The sequence below is a fragment of the Patella vulgata genome, chromosome 8, assembly GCF_932274485.2.
Source record: "Patella vulgata chromosome 8, xgPatVulg1.2, whole genome shotgun sequence".
NCBI lineage: Eukaryota > Metazoa > Mollusca > Gastropoda > Patellidae > Patella > Patella vulgata.
In genome coordinates this window covers 2574116-2595154 of record NC_065886.2, presented here as the reverse complement: position 1 = coordinate 2595154, position 21039 = coordinate 2574116, and the positions used below count along the sequence as shown (strand labels likewise).

Here is a 21039-nt window from a genome sequence, read left to right as displayed (position 1 = left end):
CTACACTTTTTAACAGATTTATTTCGGAAACTTTGTCAATGGATAATATCTATTGATATTACCTGTTCTCTTTTGCAAAATATAGGTGTATCTTAGATGACAACCACTAGTTAATTGTATTATAATATTTGGAAAACAGTAATAAATAATCAATATTAAATGGTTATTTTGTTTCATGTTTGGCCGATACTGTGTTACACTATTAGTTCTTCAGGTTCTAGATGACAACACCGGTTTAACTTCATATAATACTTTTATTCTTGTAGCCAGATAAAGTACAAAAGCTCCTTATAATTAAACGACTCAATACAGTTAACGATTCCTTAGTTAATGACTTCTTAGTTAGCTTGTCTTAAGGCAGCCCTGGTGCTAACGTGGACGCTCTGGCCTGGACTGAAAACCCATTCCCAACTAACCCATGGTGTCAGAGCTTCTCGTCCCTACTTAACGTTTAGCTAACTAACTTCCTGATCCCTTCTTTATGCCCTTGGGCCCTTTTCAGATGTCAAGAGGATTACACAGCTGTCTTGTTACGTAATACTAGATTAGGTTTCTGTACAAGTCACCGGACATTACATAACACCATCTTGTAATGGCCGACCAGATGTTTAAAGAATCAACTATCTGTCATAAGTGACGGCTGATATGATAGGATGTTTAATTAATATCGCATTGTGAACAAGGTGGTATGATATCGTTCAGACATTATTCTCATATCGTGTAACATTCCTTTCAACCCTAAAGATCATTAACGAATTAAATATAAATATAGTCGACAATAACTACACTAATTAAAATATAAAGAAAAAGAGAAATTAAACACTGATAAAAAAAACAATCATATAAACAAAAGTCTATAAAAGGTCATATTTTTTTTAGCTATAATTCATGGACAAGAAAAGGTTTTATTATAAATTCCGGTTTATATTGGTGCAGGAATACAATTTTTTTATTTTTTCAAAAACTTGTGGCTGTACAATCTTGACACGCCTGTGGGGTAATTTTGAACGATACCTAAATTTCCATTCAGAATAATTTAAATTCATCAAAATACTTAGAGAATTAACATTTCAACAAAATAAGAATACATTTTGTTTTAAAAATATTATTCTTTTCAATTTTTAAGAAAAAATATTTAGGTGTTCAGCCTTTCCTCAAAAGTGGGGTTACATTGAACGAATCATAAAATTGCATTCGATAAATTAATGAAAATTTTACAAATCTATCAAAATGCAACAGCAAATTCATTTGTTATAAATCTATCAAAATGCAACATCAAATTCATTTGTTATAGATAATCAAATACAATAAACATAACAAATATTGTGAATAAATGGGGAGACGTTGTACATGTTCAAGTTGCCACATTTTACTTTAAAAAGGGTGTATTATTAATATGGTTGTACTTAAATTTCTATTTCTATTCAAAACCATAAAATTTAACAAATATGTTTTATCTACTTATATAAATGAAGTGTCTATCCTGAATGAAGTATACTTACAGATATCTAGTATGAAGTTGACAGGCTATGTATTTGTATGTATGTATTTCATCAAATGCGGATCATTTTTTTTTATATCATCTAAGATTATTTATATGACATGAACAATAAATAATAAAAAAATATATAAAATGCTCAAAATGAAAGGGGGTTTAACGTTCTACTGATCTATTCCGACTGGGTTAATGAAGACGGGAATACGCCATACAGTGTGCTATGAGGGAAATTTTGCCCGGACAGCGGCCCTACGGTCTAGGCCTACTCTTATATCGAATTCCAACTGCCAAGGGATATTGTACGTGCATGTCAATGTATACACGGACCTGGGTTTTCCTCCTCTCCGCAAAACTAGGCAGCTGAACATTCTCGGCGAACACACGACCTCCAGACTAGCCAACCAGCGGCTTACCCACTTAGCCACCGTAGTTCCCCTGTTCTCTAAATACAAATAAAATCTCTCCCTCCCATAAATTCGGGCCAACCTGGGGTACTACGTCAAAACACAATATAAAATACCTCCATTAATATCGTGCAATCCCTAACAATCGCGGTAATACACATGAGATGAGATAACCCCGTTAATACTTTGAGAATGTTTATGTGTTAATTTCCAAATTACGACACTGTTAACCCAATTCCAGTTAAACAATCACAAAACATTTTACTTCGCCTTATAAACCTCTTAATACTTTGTTACTACTTATTTTAAAAGCCAAAATATGTGTTCAAAAACAAACAACTATAATTTATGATCTTTTAAAAACAACATGACTCGCCCGAAACAACAAGGCCCACATATGTAGTTAGTCCTTTTCTACTACAAGCTTGATAGGCAACATATTTAATTTTTGAGTTAAGAACATCAGTTTAAATGTCATATTTCTTAATCATTTTGATTTAATTAGTAAATAGTAAAGGGCTCAAAGAAAATGTTTGAAACAATTGAAATTGCCATAGACAGCAGATTTTCCGAATGGCAAACTGAGTTGTTCACAATTGATTTCATGAAATACAGCAGTTTCCATAATCTTGATTATTGTGAAATGAGTCTTAAATCCATAGCTCCAAAACGCTGATGAAAAGAAAACAGCTGATTAGAAGAAAGAAGGAGAAGGCTAAATAAAACAATGATTCTCATAAGGAGGAGGCTCATCAGGAGGAGGCTCATCAGGGGGCTCATCAGGAGACTCACCAAGATACTTTTTGGATTTCTGAGGTCTGCTTTCCCTGCTAGCCCTGAAAAAGTAAAGAAAAGGGTTATTGTCATTGTTAAATTTCACCTGAAAATAAGTTTTATTGAATATGAGTACCCATTTAAATCTTACTCGACATTATTTTAATTTAATGATGCTTTTTGCATGTCTACTAGTTAATATAATAAGGTTAGTATTAGGGTGGGTTTACATGTATACTAGTTATTATAATAGGGTTAGGATTAGGGTTGATAAAACATACCTCCAGACAAATATCACAATTTATAATCTCATAAATATTTAGGCTATACTATACGCTCAGTCAACCTTATCTATCAGATTTGAAAACTAAATACGTGTATCAGGCAAACAGACTTATGTTCAGCACACGCTCTGTAAACCATAGAAAGTTACTGAAACAGTCATTAAACACGTACTAACAAGAGATTCATCGCAAAGGCAACATACCTGTTGATGTGAATGGGTTTTAGTCGTGCTTAGCCCCGAACTCCCAGCAATTCTATAGTCATAGCTACTTCTTCAACAAGAGTTGTCAACGTTGAGCTAACCGAAATAAGGTTTAAAGTCTTACTTTTCTGCACCGATTGGCCAATGAAGACGGGCGTACGCTATTCCAGGGTAATATGAGAGAAATGTTGCCCGGACAGCGGCGCTACCGTCTACTCTTTTTCAGAATTCCAATTTTACGTACACGTCCATGTGTACACGGAACCAATACGTCCTTGCTAGGCTTTCGGTCCTGCACCGCCAACAAAAAACGATGAGCTTTCTCGATCAACCGCTGGATTGACACGGTACCTTCGGGTTAGCGATACAACGTATTACGCACTGACCCACTGTGGCTCACCGAGTGAGAGACGCCCTTTGCTAATATGTACCAAATTTCGATCTGTGTCCTAAGTTACTGAAATATGATTCTACATACACCGGCTTAATAGCTAATTAATAATGTAATGAAAGTTTACGTACAAGTAGCAAAGGACAACTTGAAGTATGAGCTCAACTAAACCCATTACAACATCAGTACCAACAACTACTTCATAACCCATCGAGTCTAAACCTGTACAAATTCAATAAATATAAGTAAAGTTTGTATTGTCGCCGAAGTATATCTTCAGGAGAGAAGTGTAAGGTAAGATTATGTTTGTATTTTAAAACACTGATTAATCTATTAACTTTGTACCAAGAGGTGATTGACATACTTTGTGGTTTTCTGATCTATACTTTTAAATTTAGAAGTCTGATACGATTATGTATCTTTTTAAATACTATATATGGCGTTGTGGTAATACTTATACTTACACAGAAAATAAGTTACTAATCCTGTAGCAAGCACAACTAGTAGGGGTATTAGTATCATTGGTATCAGAAAGCGACATTTTCTTTCTAGAATAAAAACAAATAATCAGTATGTTAAATACATGTAGCTTGTAATAATGGAAACAACTGCGAGTTTAATACCATTATATAGTTATTGAAAAACATTTTAATAATTACACACTCTAAACACTACTGCGAACATAATACTATAATTATTAAACAAAACTTTATAATAATCATATTTATACTTACTGCTATCTTCCTTCTTACGTACTTTTACAATAGCAACTATAATGACTACCACGGAAACAAGTACAGAAACACCAACTGCTATTCCAGTAATTTCCGGACAAGTCAGACCTCGTGAATTATCATCCGTTTCCACGACTTTGATTTGAAATAAAAGAAGTTAGATTATTTTATTATTTGATATGTTGACTGGTTTTGATTATGACGACCTGGCTTTGTTGAAGATTATAGACATAATAACTGATTTTGTATTGCACTGCCGTCATTATACCAAAATAAAATTAAAATAGTTCGTCAACTTAAACTTTGGAAACATTGTTTCTTTGTCAAAATTCTTCCATTGCTAGATGAAACAACACACCTGATAAACTCATATATTTTGATATATCGTCTGGTGAATCTATTTCTTTTCCAATACTGGCAAATGTAAAGAAGCACTGAAATGTGATTCGTGAGAAACTCGTCTATTGTTTTTTGTATACAGATGAGTCCAAAAACTGTGTCCGCATTATATTACTCTGCATAATTGTCATGTCGAAGAATTAGATCTTGGATCGTTTGTTGAAAGAAATCAAAGTGTAGGAATAGTGTTCATCTTTTTCACAATAAAATAAAACCAAGTACGAACAATCCAAACCATTAGACAAAATTCGAAGTCCTAAAAAAACGGTATAGGCAAAATAGTGTAATAAGGCAAAATAGTGTAATCAGCATATGGACTGTTCACCGTGTACAAAATACGCGACAAACAGTGGTTTATGTCCGTTTTGGCGTTATTTATGATATTTCATTAAAGTAATTAGAGGTTTTATTATACCTTGGTATTTATATTGTCCTTATATACACTGACAAAAACTCTTGTGTTGGATCTCAACACAACAAATATTCAACACAAGCTTGTGTTGTTTTACATTGCATTAACACAAGTTTTTATTCTTTTCAATGTCCTAATACAAACTTTATAAAATTTTGTGTGGTTTTTTTTCATATAATTAATTACGTTGAATTTTAAGATAACATTTATTATGTTACTTTATTATCTGTAATAATATGATTTTTATTTATTGAGAAATTCTGAATGGGATTGGGGAACTGGCTTAGCCTATTTGTAAAACCACTCTTCCTGAATTTGAATATTGAGGAATTCACTTTATTTCTTCTTTTTTTTTTAAATATTTCTAATTATCTAAAACCTTATATTAATTATTACAAACATAATGTGTAGTGCGATACGTTTAATATCTCTTTTAAAACAATCTATTTTAGAACAGTATACTGATATAAAGAGATCGGAGTTTTAGTCAATTATTATCTAATTATAAACTATTTATTTAATTAGACATAATAAAACATTATTCTGATTCTACTCTTTGTTTATTTCCACATCTTGTCTCAGACAATAGACATAGACAGTTTATTACAATGTCTGCATTTGGAAGTGTCTGATTGATATCGCCCCAATAAACTTGACACATCAAAGAAAATTGTCGTAGGGTGTGAAAGCTAAAACAATAGTGTTATATCTTGGTTTTAAAAAATATCTGAATAGGCGTGGAAATAGTCGAGTTCATTATTTTTAAAATTCTCCATTGTATTTCATTCTTATGCTTTATTTATGTAATCTATCTATAAATATTTGTCCTGTACCTTATCTATTAGTTCCCTTTTATGTACTGTAGAAATTTTTGAATTCCTAATCTTTTAAAGGGAATATTTATTTTTAGAAGTAGTTCAGTTTAGTGCATAATTTATGTCTTTGGTACTTGATTTGGTTGTTAATAAATTTAGATATATTTAAAATGTATGTTTTGGGGGCAAGGGGTAGTGATAGTGTGTACATATCTATTATATTCTCCGTTCTTTTTAAGGTTAATTTAAAAAAAATTAAATCGGATTTTTTTTTTATTTTGTGATTATTAGTATTGGAATTAACTTTGTTTATTAATATTCCAAATGTCTTAGTGCTTGTTTTTTTTTAACGATGTCGTTTTAATTTAGTGTAAAGCATTATGATCGTCGTATCGTTGATCAGGTCCGTGAGCTTGATGGGAAGCATTGGGGTGAAACGAGGAAGAACCCCATGGAAATCAGTAAGTAGTTATCTCCCCTCATTTATCGGATTTTATTTCAAATTTGATGCAATGCACTGGGGTTTTTCTATAAATTCATTGGAATCGGAAAGGGTTGGGTCCTGTTGAGTTCCGGTAATCAAAGAATGGTTGTTCGAGAGGATCCGTACCAAATTTGGTCAAAATCTATGTTTTCTTTTCAGATAAGCTGCTATCGCGACAACACTGCTGAGTGAGCGTATTGCCTAGCTCTACGTGGCTATTATTCTTTTATTTGCTGGATATTTACGTGACTAGTATTTTGGACTTTGACTTATGTTTTGTTAAGCGTTTTGTTGGTAATCTGTAATTTAATTTATCATACCTGCCCGGTCACTGATATTCTTTCTACAATACGCTGTGTTATCTTGGGGGTATCCAGTTGTCCAAATCCATTCATGTCTAACCACTACAGCGTTTGGCCAAGCAACGTCATCAAATCTACAAACAGATAAAAGATAATCTGCCATAGACTGTACCTTATCTAAAATGAAAACTTTGTTCACCAAAGTACCTTCAAAAATTCTAATTTTTGTCATGTTCAGAAGCTTTGGGAAATCTTTTCATGAATGTAGCCTCTATCTCGTTCAAAAGCTTTTGGCAGAGGTTACGGAACGCTGAATATTGATCGAGTTCGTCATCTCGTGACTCCATAGATTCTATCGCGTTCACAGGGTTTTAGGAAAGGAGGCATAATTCAGGAACTGAACGTGACAAAAAAAATTAATATCTAATTAAAAATTATAATAAAAATGCAACTAACTTCATATACATTTATACTAGACTAATATGCGTGGTTTGACACATTTTCGTATATTTTTTTCACGGTTACAGAAAATAGAGCTGCAGAGGCCTTTTAAATAAATAACCATAACATCTCACCCAGGTTCATTCCATCCTTGCTTATGTTTATTGTAACATTTCCATTCTGCACTGGTTTCAATACCATTACTCAATGTCATCTTTATTCCAACAGGTTCATCTGTATTACGACACTTTATAGCAATAAGTTGCGTATCATCAGGAATACTGACAGTTGCTGGTTGATCCCAGTAGCTGTTATTACCATTCTTGTACAGAACACCATCAACATAAAACTCCATGATATTCTTACAGGCAATTTCCCCAGTTATAGCGTCTAGAGCTGAAATTTAATATTTGACAAATGTTGAATTAATAGAACCCTGTATCTCAGAAGGAGAATAATAATAGTAATTATAATAATGTATTTATAGAGCGCCTATAATCCAACATTTGGGTGCTCTATGGCGCTATTACATTATGGTAAAAGTACAAAATAAAAATATATATAAAAAAATCATGAATCAAAAACCAACAACTTTAAGGTATAAAAACACCTCACGGATAATATTAAAAAGACACCAAAGAAACAACTATCACCATTGCACAATTAGAATAAAATATGGTATGCAATAATATAAAGCAAACTCTGAAAACGTTTAAACATTTAACAATAAAATGGCTTTTAGAAAGGCGAGTTTTTAACTTTTTCATAAAAACAGACAAGTAAGGGGAATCTTTAACCTCAGAAGGTAACTTATTCCATGGTTCATAAGCAACAGAACCAATAGATCTTTCACAAAACGAAAATTGTGCATGATAGGGCATTAGTTTTTGTTAAAGGGCCAATCCCGATAATATTTTGGAGAATAAAACTGCTTAATACAACTCCTTAATATCCCGTACCTAAGGGCCGAGCAACTAATTCAATATTTGTGATATGCTTTCAAACAACTTACATCCGTCAGTCTTCATCTGGAAATGGAGACCGGTGTCCCAATATGCGGTGCCTGGATAAAACTAGACTTTTATTTTATAAAAACAATGTGTAGGTGGAATTTACCTTTCGTTATCCAGTACGGCACATGGGTCATTCACTGTATAGACCTCTAAAGGAACGGCGATAGATTATCAGGTCACCCAACGAAAAAAAAATTGACCAGAAATCTTAAAAGGGTTACGTGTCCGGATAAGCATTTTTGAAGTTCACGCCCAAACGACTAAATATTTTGAGCTGAAATTTTGAGGCAGGGTAAATACACCATTCCTCTCTATTTTGGCGCTTAAATTTCATACGAACTCGGACTTTTGTTTTTAAGATTCTGTTCAAATGGGATAGTCCCTTTAAGTGACCTTATTGTGCGTGCAGAAATATATAGAGTGATAGGCTGTTTGAGGTTGCCAAATGAGTCTTTAATATTAATGATAGAGTATGTTAGAGAGAGAGTATTTTAAATTCAATTCTGCTAGTAATTGGTAAGCAATGTTGTTGTCGTAAAATAGGGGTGATATGTTCACAACGTTTAGTTCCAGTTATGATTCGTGCCGGTTTTGGGTTGGGTTTTTTGGGGTCTATGTAGTCTATTTAGCTGAAGAGAAGGCAAATTAAACAATAAAGAATTACAATAATGAAGTCATGAGGTTATTTTACACATGAGTTGACAAGCATTTTAGAAGTATCGATATTAATAAAGGATCTTAGGCTACCTATATTATATATTCGAAAATTGACGGATTTACATATATTCGATACATGTTCTTTCATGGCAAGATATTTACCAAAAGCACCACCCACTTTAAACACAATTTGTAGTAATTTCCGGTAGTCTATGATCGTTTCCTATTCTTGATAGTTCAGTTTTAACATCCTTTAGTTTTAAAACGCTACTTTTCATCCAGTTTTCTTCATTATCAATATACTTACGAATTTGTTTACTTCCGTTATCGGATGTTACAACCACATATAGTTGAATGTCGTCGCTTTTTTATAAGCAATATTTTTATTCAGATTTGTATCTGAATATGGATTGAGAGAGAGAGAAATGGGGTTTAACGTCCACTCGACACAAACTAGGGACTAAAACATGGTTCAATTTTATTTAAATAATTCGCTTGCGTGTAGGGGTCTTTAGCAGTGGGAGGAAACCGGAGGACCTGGAGAAAACCGACGAGGTTGGAGAGGCGACCCTACTCCTTGTCTCGTACAACCAGGGAATCGAAACCCCGCCAGTTGACTCAATGACAGACCATATGATACAGCGCGCGCGGGCTAACCATTCGGCCATCCAACCCCCCGAATAGGGATTGAGGAACAGACATAGCCTATATTAAACCCCTCTCACTGTGAGATATAGATACATGTATTTACATTTTAGAAATAGTCCAAATTGTGATCTCTGATATGTTTACTAAGTAGGCAAGCATAACCGTAAATATAAAAAACGGACCGAATACTGATCCTTTCGGAACTCTATATTTTACTGGTTTTGACGACTTTTTTTTATGACAACGGGCTCTTTTCGTGAGGCGAGATACGATTCAAAAAATTTCAGGGCATAGCCAGAAATTCCGAAATAATCTTTAAAACGGTTAAATAGAAGTGTCTGTTCAATGCTGTCGAAAGCAGTACTAGAAGAACAAGAAATACCACATTTTTACTATCCAGATTAATTAAGATATCGTTTGTGTACTATTGAGTTTTTGGCACGGTGATTGAAAGGGTTCGTCTAAATGCTGAAATTTTAAGTGATCTTTAAATCTTACAGACTCGTCTTAGATAAAAGTGATAGATTAGATACTGGCCGATGATTTTTGAACATATTAATGTCTAAAGTACTTTAGTGATTAAGGGAAAACTAGAGCTTCTTTCAGAACATCGGGGAAGGTACCAGTTGACAAGATTTATTTACAATATGGGTAATTCGCCCGTATATCCGTTATCACTCGTCACATCAGTCAGTTATATAGAGAGATGACTCGTGTTTTCCTTTGGCGTTCGTCACTTCCGATTCTGTAAAACTGTATTACTCAGCTATCGTACCAATGATCTCTGTGATAAATTTATATTTGGAATGTGTTTAAGTCGCTCTATCACATATGTGATAATGACTGGCACCAATATTGTTATTTAACACAGAGATCATTGCTACGGTAGATTATAAATTGGAAAAATTCCGTGCACTTTCCATGTTTTTATTAAGTACAGAATGAATAAATGAAATGGGGTTTAACGTCCTACTGTTCTGCTCCTATACTGGGCTAATGAAGACGGGCTTACGCCATACAGTGTGCTATGAGGGAAATTTTGCCCGGGCAGCGGCACTATCGCCTACTCTTATATCGAATTCCAACTGCCAAGGGATCTTTTACGTGCATTCTAATGTATACACGGGACCTCGGTTTTTCGTCTCATCCGAAGGACTAGACAACTGTCCTTATCAGGCCCTTATTAAAATTGGTCAAACAGGGCCCTGTTTCACAAAAACTTAAATCTCCTTAAAATCCTAACTTAAGATAGATGCGTTTCACAAAACGATTTTAAGCATTTTAGATAAAATCCACTAAAATAATATTTTAGGTTAAAATTGTATCTTAACTTAAAATAGTGGCGTCTCACAATTTTAAACTCTTTAAGTAACTTGTATTCCATATAATTGTGTCATGCACCACTGACAAGGGGAAACCACGTCGGAAAATCAGGATGAACTTTCTCGGCCAATGCAGGGATCGAACACCCGACCTCCAGGCTAGTGAGCCAGCGTCTTAACCACCGTGGCTCCCCAGAATGAATAAAAACAAGGGAATGCACGGGCTTTTTCTATTTTTCTCGTTTTCTCTTGTCTAATGACAGCCAATCCTCTTTTTTGGATTGTCAGATTTCCTCTCACAGTCTCGTATAATAAGTTTTCATCTTCAACGAAATTATGAAATGAAATTCGACCTTGTGTCTGTTATCGCTCGATACTTCAGTCAGGATAACTCGTGTTTGTCATTTTTTGCGTCACTTTCCGTTTCTTCGAATGTTCGTTATGCATCTACAGCAGCAATGATCTCTATGTTAAAATTATATTTGGAATGTATTTTCTGAGAGGAACCTAATACGCATATGGAATAATTGAAATACGAAACGCTTTCAACTGTTGCTGTCTTAAAGGATATCACACCATATAAATTGACAACAGAAAATATTTCTTAATATTCATTAATGTGACAGTAATGCAACAATATTCACTGTCGTGCTAGTACATTTAGTTATACGTGCAAAGCTGTAAATTGAAATGGCGGCGACTTCATCATTAGCCCAGTTCGGAGCAGAATAGTAGGACGTTAAACCCCATTTCATTTCATTTCATAGTCAAAGTGTCACAACATTTAATCAGAAAATCCCGTTGTATGTATGCATTAAATAGATATGTCATTCATCAGTGCATACCTGTCAAATAAATCAATTAATACCAGGTAAAATCGATATTTCATTGGCAACCCGTATTACACAATAACCAGGTAAAACAAGGGAGCAGAACCGGTTTATTTATTGATTCATATTCAAGTAGCAAAGAGCTCTATGTTCAAACTATATTTGGAAAGTGTTTAATCAGTTCTATCACATAAGTAATAATGGCTGACATCGATATTGTCATTTAAGATTAAATGAATCCAAAATATCATATAACGTACTTGACATGCTACACTCGGCATCATCGAGATGTAGATTTAAATCCCCAATAAGTAGTAACGGAGAAGACGAGTAAAAAAATTCATACAGTTGATCAGTAAATTCACTGAGAAAAACATCAAGACTTCATTAGAACATTCTTGATGTTTCTAATACTGATTTATGAATAACAACTGGCCTACCTCCTTTACGCCTATTCGATTTTCAGTAACCGCAGAGTTGTTTGAAGGTAAACGTTTGTGTAGAGTAGTCGTATCATTTGGGTTAAGCCATGTTTTAACAGCTAAAAAATTGTCAAAATCATTATCAAGCAATTATTCCTGAAGTTCATCAGTTTTATCCTTGATTGATTGGTAATTTAAGCCACAGAGATTGAATGATTGCAGTACACTACCAGACTTTTCACTACTTATAATATCAACAGATCGGGGTTATTATGGTTAAAACCCTTGTCTTTTTTGTTGGTTTGAGTTCATTAGTCACCTTTATTTGAGGTTTATAACTTTAAATATTTTCTTTGGTATTCACTATAAGATCTAAAAACTGTTCCATGTTATTTTTCATCCCGTGATCTAAAAACTGGAGTTTTTTATATTCAATAAATAGTTGTGTAGGTTTTTTTTTTATTATACATGATATATGGGTTCCATGAAAATTATGGTTTCCAATAATTCGAACTCGGGTAGCCTGTTAACAATGAATATTTATTTGGAACCTTCAAATTGTAGCATATAGTCAGTGGAATTTGGAAGCGAAACCACAAGCCTACCAAATCCTTGCTAAACATTCTTTGTTTGACTGGTGTGTAAACTGTTGCTGCTTTCTAATCTTCGACTTCACATTATTGCAATTACAATCTGATTAAAACACAGGACCTATTTTTTTTCGTTTTTTATAATTTAAAATTTTGTTTTACTTGTCTTTACTACACTGGAACAGTTTTCATCATTGACGTGTTCTGGATAATGTGAGGAATTGGCCAATGAAACTGTCTGTTACGGCGAGCTTTGGCCGTGTTTTGCACGGAGCTGTGGGTAATCCACTAGAAGAGACATCAATGCTGATTATTGAAATGTCTGACGTCATAGGGTCAAAAGTCGCTCGTATGACCTATCGCTACAACCGGTCAAATCTTAATGTAGTGTAGGCCATCGAAAGTATAAAAAAACGAAACGAAATATAGATCTGTATTTTAATCAGATTGTGGCGATGATGACTGAAATATTTGACGTTGGCACAGACTTTACATCCCAACATGACCGAGAAACACTGTTCGTTTTTAAATATGGGTTTATATAAAGCAGGATGCATAGTTTCGGTCACCTAGTCTTCAACGTACGGAGAGTCTGGGGCCGTTCTCAATATTTGACGTAAAGTCCATTGCCCATGCGTAACCAGGAGTTTGGTTTTTAATGTGGTTGATTATCCAATATCTTTGGCCAAGCCAAGTAAGAGTTGTGCCCCTTCCCGCAATAAATCCCATAATTCTTGCATCAATATAAACAAACATGACTCGTGACGACGAATTAGGATTAATTATAAAAACAACCATAGATATGGCCAATGAAGAGGGAAATTTTACAATAAAAAAAATAAGTGCAGTCACTGCAGTCGGTCCCAAAATTATGCATCGACGACTTAATGAATTAATGAGGCAAACACACAATGCCAGAATAGATCCCAAATACTAATAGTAAGTGCAGGGGGACTGCACCACACAAACTTTACACAAAAACAAATACAAGGACAGGACATCATAGCCTACTCAGGAAAACACAAACATATAGACAATTCAAAAAAAAGTGAATGGATCCGGGGGCTAGCCGTAAGCGTCACTGCGCGTGAATCCGTGAGAATTGCACACGTCACACAAAACAATAGTATAAAATAACCATGTCTGCTTGTCATGTTTGAAAAAAAAATTGTCATTCTTATTCTGTTGTGAGTATGTTCTATGAAATGTTTTTCCCTCATGACAAAAAAATAATAGTTCTCAAAAAAAGTACCGCAGTCGGTCTCAGTCTAAATGGATTAATGAGGTAAACAAACAATCATAAAACAGGCGAAATAGACAGATAGGCCACAAGATTCTGTCCCATTTCTTATCCTCTCGGTAACGAGAATTTTTAGACCCAGTTCCGAAAAATTAAAAGCTCGGTTACATATCTGAAATTTTTTTCGCGATTGCGGCGCTCGAACGGCTCGATTCCGTTATAACATCATTCTTCTATTCCTTTGTTGTCTGATACCGTCTCAGCACTATCATATTCACGGGTTATAGTGAGCTGCCCAGTTATACTGGTGTGTGGGTCGTGGGGCGTCAGACTATACAAATGTTATGTCAACTCTTGCAAAACAGGCGGAATTCACAGGGGCAGATCTCGAGATTCTGTCCCATTGACTCACATTTCTGGTCCTCTCGTCCACAAGACTTTCTCCCAGCAATGACCTCAAATGCTAGGATATTGACTCAAGTTTTCAAAATTTTATCAGGTTGCTCAGTGTTATAGGCACAATCATCATATATGACTTAAACTTTATGTCAACTTAAATAAAACTGCTTTCCGGCGAGACAACGATCGGCGAACAACTATATAATTATACAATACTATCTATGTTCTACTGGGACGCTTAATGTTATAGCCAGTAATTTGTTGACATTTATTGTGGGTGGGATTGTGGATGGCTCCCTCGATTTGGAGCCGCCTCCACCCCACCACCTATTCCTAGCTTCTAGATCTGCTACTGCACATGGCCCCTAGAAAACTCGTACCTGTGGTGCGCGGCTCCTGGCTGCGTCACTAGCATTGGGGGTATGTGCATCAGTCGGTCGCATTTTGGCTAAATACCCCCCGCCCCCCGCAAACAAAATCGTTATGTACGCCCCTGGATTCATTGCTCGTTATTCACCAGATAGTAATAAAATAAAGGCACTTTTATAGGGAATACGCGGGGAGTCCATTTGGTTTATAACACTTGGGAATAGATTCTAACAAGCTGTCTTTCTACCTGAATAAGCAGCTGTTTCATTTTGGACAACACCAGAAATGGAATTGGTAATATAATAAAGGCGCAGAACTGATATTCAAGCTAGATAAATTCAGGCAAATTGATAAGCAATGTCCAGTTTTGAAATATCATGTGAAGCTTTATTTCAGTCACACTATTTTAAAATTGTTGTGTTGTTATAATCCATATTTCACGGTCTGCTCACTGCCGTGTATACTCGATAGAATTTCAGGGTTGTTTCGTATTTTGAACATTCAGTATTCACATCCATGTCATTTATTCACCTAACAGCCATTCCTTCACTAGATCGATCGAAAATTCACTGCCTCAAATCTCCGTTATAAATTCTGTAAACGCACCATTTGGTATCCACATTAATACAAGTGCCTAAGACAATCAATGAATTATCTTTATTTTATCACAGAACACCTACCCTTTATAAAAAAAATTCTGAGGGACAGCGGTAAATCCGCGTAAAATAGGGGGCTCTAAAACTTCGCGTTTAGAAGAACTAGGTATTAGATACTAACAAGATGATCATGCCTAAACTAGAAAAGAAATGTCGAAAAATCGATATAGAAACTGTCAACAACTGTTTAGTTAAAACGGGGACACACAATTGTCCATGTGAGAATTAAAATAAGCAAAATCTATGAGTAGTATTTTTGCGAATCAAGTTATCTACTTGATTAGCAACGGGGAAGATTTGATTCGAAAAGTGCGATGTGGATCCGGTTGTGAAGAATTGAGGTCATTTGTGGACGAACCCTATGGATTTTAACCATACGAGTTATGCAAATTAATTATATAAGTGTGGAATCATCTATTCAGGATTTTGTATTTTATCGGCTTGACAGTTTTGACGTTAGCAAATATGTTTAACCAAGGTGTGTACCTAGATTCCAAAGGCCATGTGCTAATGGGTAGACAATAGCCTCTCGATGTCACCAACCCCGTAGAGTAAGTATAACGCTATGATGCATACAGTGATCTGGGACCAGTTATGCGAATCAGTTTGGGTATTTGGCTATGCTTATTTAACTGAATCATAAAATACGATTACAGGAGAACCATTGCCTTGTACATGTGTTCAAGTGTGTCTAAGAGTATGCCCTAAAAGGTAACCATTAACTGACCTGGGGGACGTACATTAAAGTCCAGTGGATTTGTAATGAATTCTTTTAAACGGAGTACACAGTGTGACAACAGCGATTTTCATAGAGCTGCAATTTTAGTAGAGTAGCGGTGCTCTTAGAAATTCGTGATTTGTGGTAGTGTTGGGCATTCCATAAGTTAGAAATGCACGTGTTTTGGCGGTTGCGGGCATTCCAGGATGAAGTGTGCAGCCTTCGAATATGGATCGAAGGCGACAAAATTACCTAACTGGAAAAAATCAGTATTTTCACTTAACTTTAAGAAAACTTTTCAATACGGGCCTTGATACCTTTCTTCTCCATAGTAATATTTCTAATATGGATTGCTTCGGAACCCTTATTGTCATCAGTACGAAGAAAGGCGACCATCTGTTTAATAACGAATAACCACTGCCCATGTGGACTTTGCTTTAATGTATAGCGAAAGTGAAGAGTGTATAGACAAAGCTTACCGTATATTAGAGGTCTCAGCCCCGTGAATACAATAACCCAAGTAATCAAATTCATCATTTTCTTTTATCTGAAATACAACATTACAAACGATAACATTATATTAAACAAATCAACTACACAATTGAATTGCAGAAGTAAAGCGTTTATGGACAAAGCTTTCCATATGTTAGAGGCACCAACCCTAGGAGAACAATAACCCAATTCCTCACATTCAACATTTTTATTTTTATCCGAAATACAACATTACATTAATTTAGAAGGGGACAGCTCATTGTGTCTGCTCCTACTATTTCAGGTTACGAACTCCAGCCGTTGGTATTTTCTCCTTTCGGCTGTAATCTACCAGAAAACTAAATATACATTATGCCACCTTTCCACCATCTAGATGTTGTCCGATTTCAATTGGTTTAAACGACTTACTCCGCTATATCGCGTACCTATCTGAAAGGTTATCTTTCGCGTCCATCCGACAGTTTATTAATATCATAATGTTGTTGCATGTGGAGGTTAATTTTAAAAACAAATCCCTTAGATACCTAACACCTAACCTGGGTCAGCGGGTAAAGCGTTGGTTCGATAATCTGGAGGTCCCGTGTTCGATCCCTGGATTTTCCTTGGCAGTAGTACAGTACTGGCGGTCTTACAAGGGACAACGTATATATGTAGTAGTTCGGATGGGACAAAAAACGAGGTCCCGTGTACACATTAGCGTACACGTAAACGATCCCTTTGTAGTTTGAATTCGATATTAGAGTAGGCCAAAGCGCCGCTGTCCGGGCAAAATATCCCCAAGTTCTGACACTGAATGGCGCATGCCCGTCTTCATTAGCTCAGTCGGAGTAGGACCATTTCATTCCATTTTCATTTTTTATCCCCAGTATCCAATGGTGCAGTATTCATATCCTATGATTATTACCTCACTCTTACTTTGATTATCGAAACCGTTGTTCACGATTGTAGCCGTTTAAGCCCATGATGTCTTGTGAGATTACCTTGACGTGTTTGTAAATTCTAAATTAAAAATCTAATACTGTTCGTTGTTTGTCACTACTAGCACGCGAAGCGATCAATAATCTGTCACAAATGGATGTGATAACTAACGGTCACGCTAACCACACGGGTATCTAGGACGAGCCGATCACCAAACTAAGGTTACCTTGAAAAATACAACATGTTATTCAAGTTGATGATTAAAATAATTATATAATAATATTTTATAAAAAAAAGAGTTAAATTATACATAAAATATAATGTTTAAATACAGAAGATCACATGGATATAACACGCGTGTTGACTGTAATAACGTCATATATATATAAGACTCAAACAGTTAAAAGACTTGAAAGGAATGAGAGATCAATTGGGATATTGATCAGTTGCTTTGTGTTATGAACTAGTTCATTTATACTGATGACTAGTCATAAAATGTCGAATAACATGTCCCTTATGTATCGTAGACTAAGCAACAAATAACTTTTATAAATAAAAATATACGACACTAACAGATCAAAGTATACGAATCAATTAACATAATGTATGAATGAATAAATGTATTTTAATGGCACGTCACCTCCAAATTGAATGAACTCACAATAATGTATTATACATAAATACCAGCGACTGTCAGGAAGGATACGCCCATATTTTCGTGAGATGGATAGAGAACAAGCTAAAAAGAAAGTGATTTTTCCTACAATCAAGGGCCATAATTCATGACGTTACAATTCGATATGCGCAAATATTTGTACACTATTCGCGTACAAGTATTACAGTTAACATAATTAAAATTAAATAACACAGTTTATTGATATTAATATTTAAAATGTAAAAAAATACAAAACAAGTGAGTTTAAAAAAATATATATGACCAATGCGACCTCGACACTCAATCCTCCTGTTCGTTCTATAGGAGTTGGACAAGTTTCCTAAGAAAGGCTTAATGTGATGAAGTTTATTTGTCCCTGCAATATTCTACGACCGTTGCCAGCGGCCATACATACAAGTATTAATCAATGATTTAAAATCACGATATGGTAATAAACACTGAGATATGGGAAGACAGCTATAATTTTTCCACTTATTAAGAAGAAAACACTAGACTCCGAAATAGAGAACAATTATAGACCCGTGTCAAACTTAAGGTTTGTACCCTAAGTCCTGGAACGTGTTATTTCTAAACAAATATCATCCCATATCAGGGATCACGATTTCAGAATGCATACAGGAAGAACCATGGCACTGAAACGGAATTACAAAGAGTTCATAATGATATTCACACATCTATGGATAATCATAGCTGTGTTTTACTGATTCTGTTACACCTAACAATGAGAAAACAAAGTACATGGCAATCGGTTCAAAACACAACCTCTCAAAAGTAGATGGTGATCTTTCTATTCGTGTTGGTGGGTTATCCATCACTAATTCTACTGCAGCAATCTTCCATTCTAACATGGAGTCCCAAATTAACAATGTGTGTAAAGTAGGCTACTTTCATTTGAGAAAAATTGTCAAAATTAGGAAGTTTATAACAATAGATGTAACAAAAACATTTATACAAGCCCTAGTTATCTCTAGACTAGATAATTTTAATTCACTGCTGTCAGATGTTCCAAAAAAACCGTTGGACAGACTACAAAAATTACAAAATTCTGCTGTTCGTCTCATCGCAGGCTGTTCTAGATAGGATCATATAACTCCAATACTGTTTAATCTCCATTGGCCCCCAATAACTTATAGAATACAAAATGCTACTTTTGCCTTTGCCTATTTACATGTATTTTTATCATTATGTATTGTATCTTCTTTAAGTTTGTAAAGAGCATCTGGGCACTGGGGTGAAATATGCGCTATACATAGATATACCATAATAATAATAATAATTATACCATAATAATAATTATCGACATCTGTATCGCGTTCACAATTCTGAGCTTGAGGTCGTATCACCACTTTAAGTCGTGTTGTTTCCGTGAAATTATCAAATTCTGTTTGAGATTTGATGACTTTGAGTCATTCCTCAATTCCAGGAATATGTTTCCATCGCGGGTCCATGAAGAATTAAATTTCTTTTCTTTAGCCATTTGTCTTGCATCGTATGTCAGTTTTGCTCTTTTGTGGGTGGGATCTTCCTTTACTGATATTTTGTGTTTGCTGTTAACGGTTATAGTTGACGGTTTTATGTTTTTTAACATTACTAATGAATGTGATGTTAGTTGCATAGCCTTTCAAGCGGGTTTTTATCGGGTGTGGTTTATCTGTTTTGTAGTAGCGGGCTGGTGCGCCAACTCGGTGGCTCCTAATAATATCTGAACGATAGTACGAATCATCAGTTGTTTGTTCAACGAGTTCATTAACTCCCAAGATCATATCCACTCCCATCTCCCATTTTGCTCAAAGTCGTCTAATTTATCCTTTAGTTTGTTTTTGTTCCAGCATTTTTGGCCCTGGCAATTGATTCTAGTTGTTTTGTTCTATTCTCGAGCTAGGAGTTTCTCTCACACAATCTGTTAGCAACTAATGATGCCACGACGTTTGCGGTTTTCGATATGATAGCGGGATTATTGGGGACATTCATTATGACATGTTCATTAATTGATACCGAATCCATCAAGATTTCGTCGTCTGTATTTGAGTCACTCCTCCTCTTCATACGCTTGGGTTCAGATTCAGGCGGGTTTGAAGACGGGGAGCTGGTGAACAATCCTCGCGTGAACAATTTCTCTATTCAAAGTGCAGAACCACAACAACAAAGATAAAGATTGTTTGTACTTACAAATGTAACAAATAAAACCTTTGATTTTTTTTCATGTATATCATGTAGAACCACGTCTTGTCATACTCCAGAATTTCCATATAAGGGAAAGACAAACAATAATACAGTCAAATAAACACAGAAACACACTGTAATAATATGTAGGTTTTTTACATTTTCATGCCATATTGTATTTGTCTTGAGACACCTTATCTATATACATACCTAAGGTTAACTCAGGCGCTCAAAACAATTTTAAAAACACCTCCAATCCATGTGTCCAATTTATGATACAAAGACACGGGGGTTTTTAAATACAAAATTAGAAAATAAACTATATGTAAAGTAACACCGGCTGTTCTAGAAAGATTAATATATTGCTACTATAGACTGTCGGGAGTAGAAACTACTACGCACCGAGTAATAGACGCCTTGTGATTCAACCAAACCTACTAACAAGTTATATACATAGATGAAATAGCAATAAACGTAAAACATACCTCACAAAATACCTTTAAAAGGACGACGCGCTTGATGTACTATGTTTTCTGTTCAGCTCCTTCTCGGAAATAAGCTATATAATACGTAGAATTGGTAATTCCCAGAGAATATAAAATAAGACATGCTGTACTTTCCAGTATCCAAAAATAACAACTCAACAGTGAGGCTGATCGTCCCCGTCGAAATCCCAAAATAAATATATGACGCATATTGATTAATTGCGCAATTATCATTTTCAAGAGTATGGAGCAATCCAACTGACTGTCTTAGTCTAAGCAAATGATCTTTGCGGGATATAC

At 35.1% G+C, this 21039-nt stretch overlaps 1 long non-coding RNA gene across 2 annotated transcripts; it reads right to left on the bottom strand.

Moving 5' to 3' along the window:
* Positions 1–234: 234 nt before the first annotated feature.
* On the bottom strand, positions 235–20801 carry LOC126830229 (uncharacterized). Of its 2 annotated transcripts, none has more exons than XR_008789156.1 (8): positions 20740–20801; positions 16485–16552; positions 7276–7537; positions 6719–6834; positions 4289–4423; positions 4019–4102; positions 3686–3776; positions 235–2738 (listed from the first exon to the last, which is right to left on the bottom strand). It is a non-coding gene; the product is annotated as an uncharacterized LOC126830229 (long non-coding RNA). The 2 variants fall into 2 exon arrangements; XR_008789155.1 differs by lacking the exon at positions 20740–20801 and adding an exon at positions 17402–17488.
* Between the last annotated feature and the right edge of the window lie 238 nt (positions 20802–21039).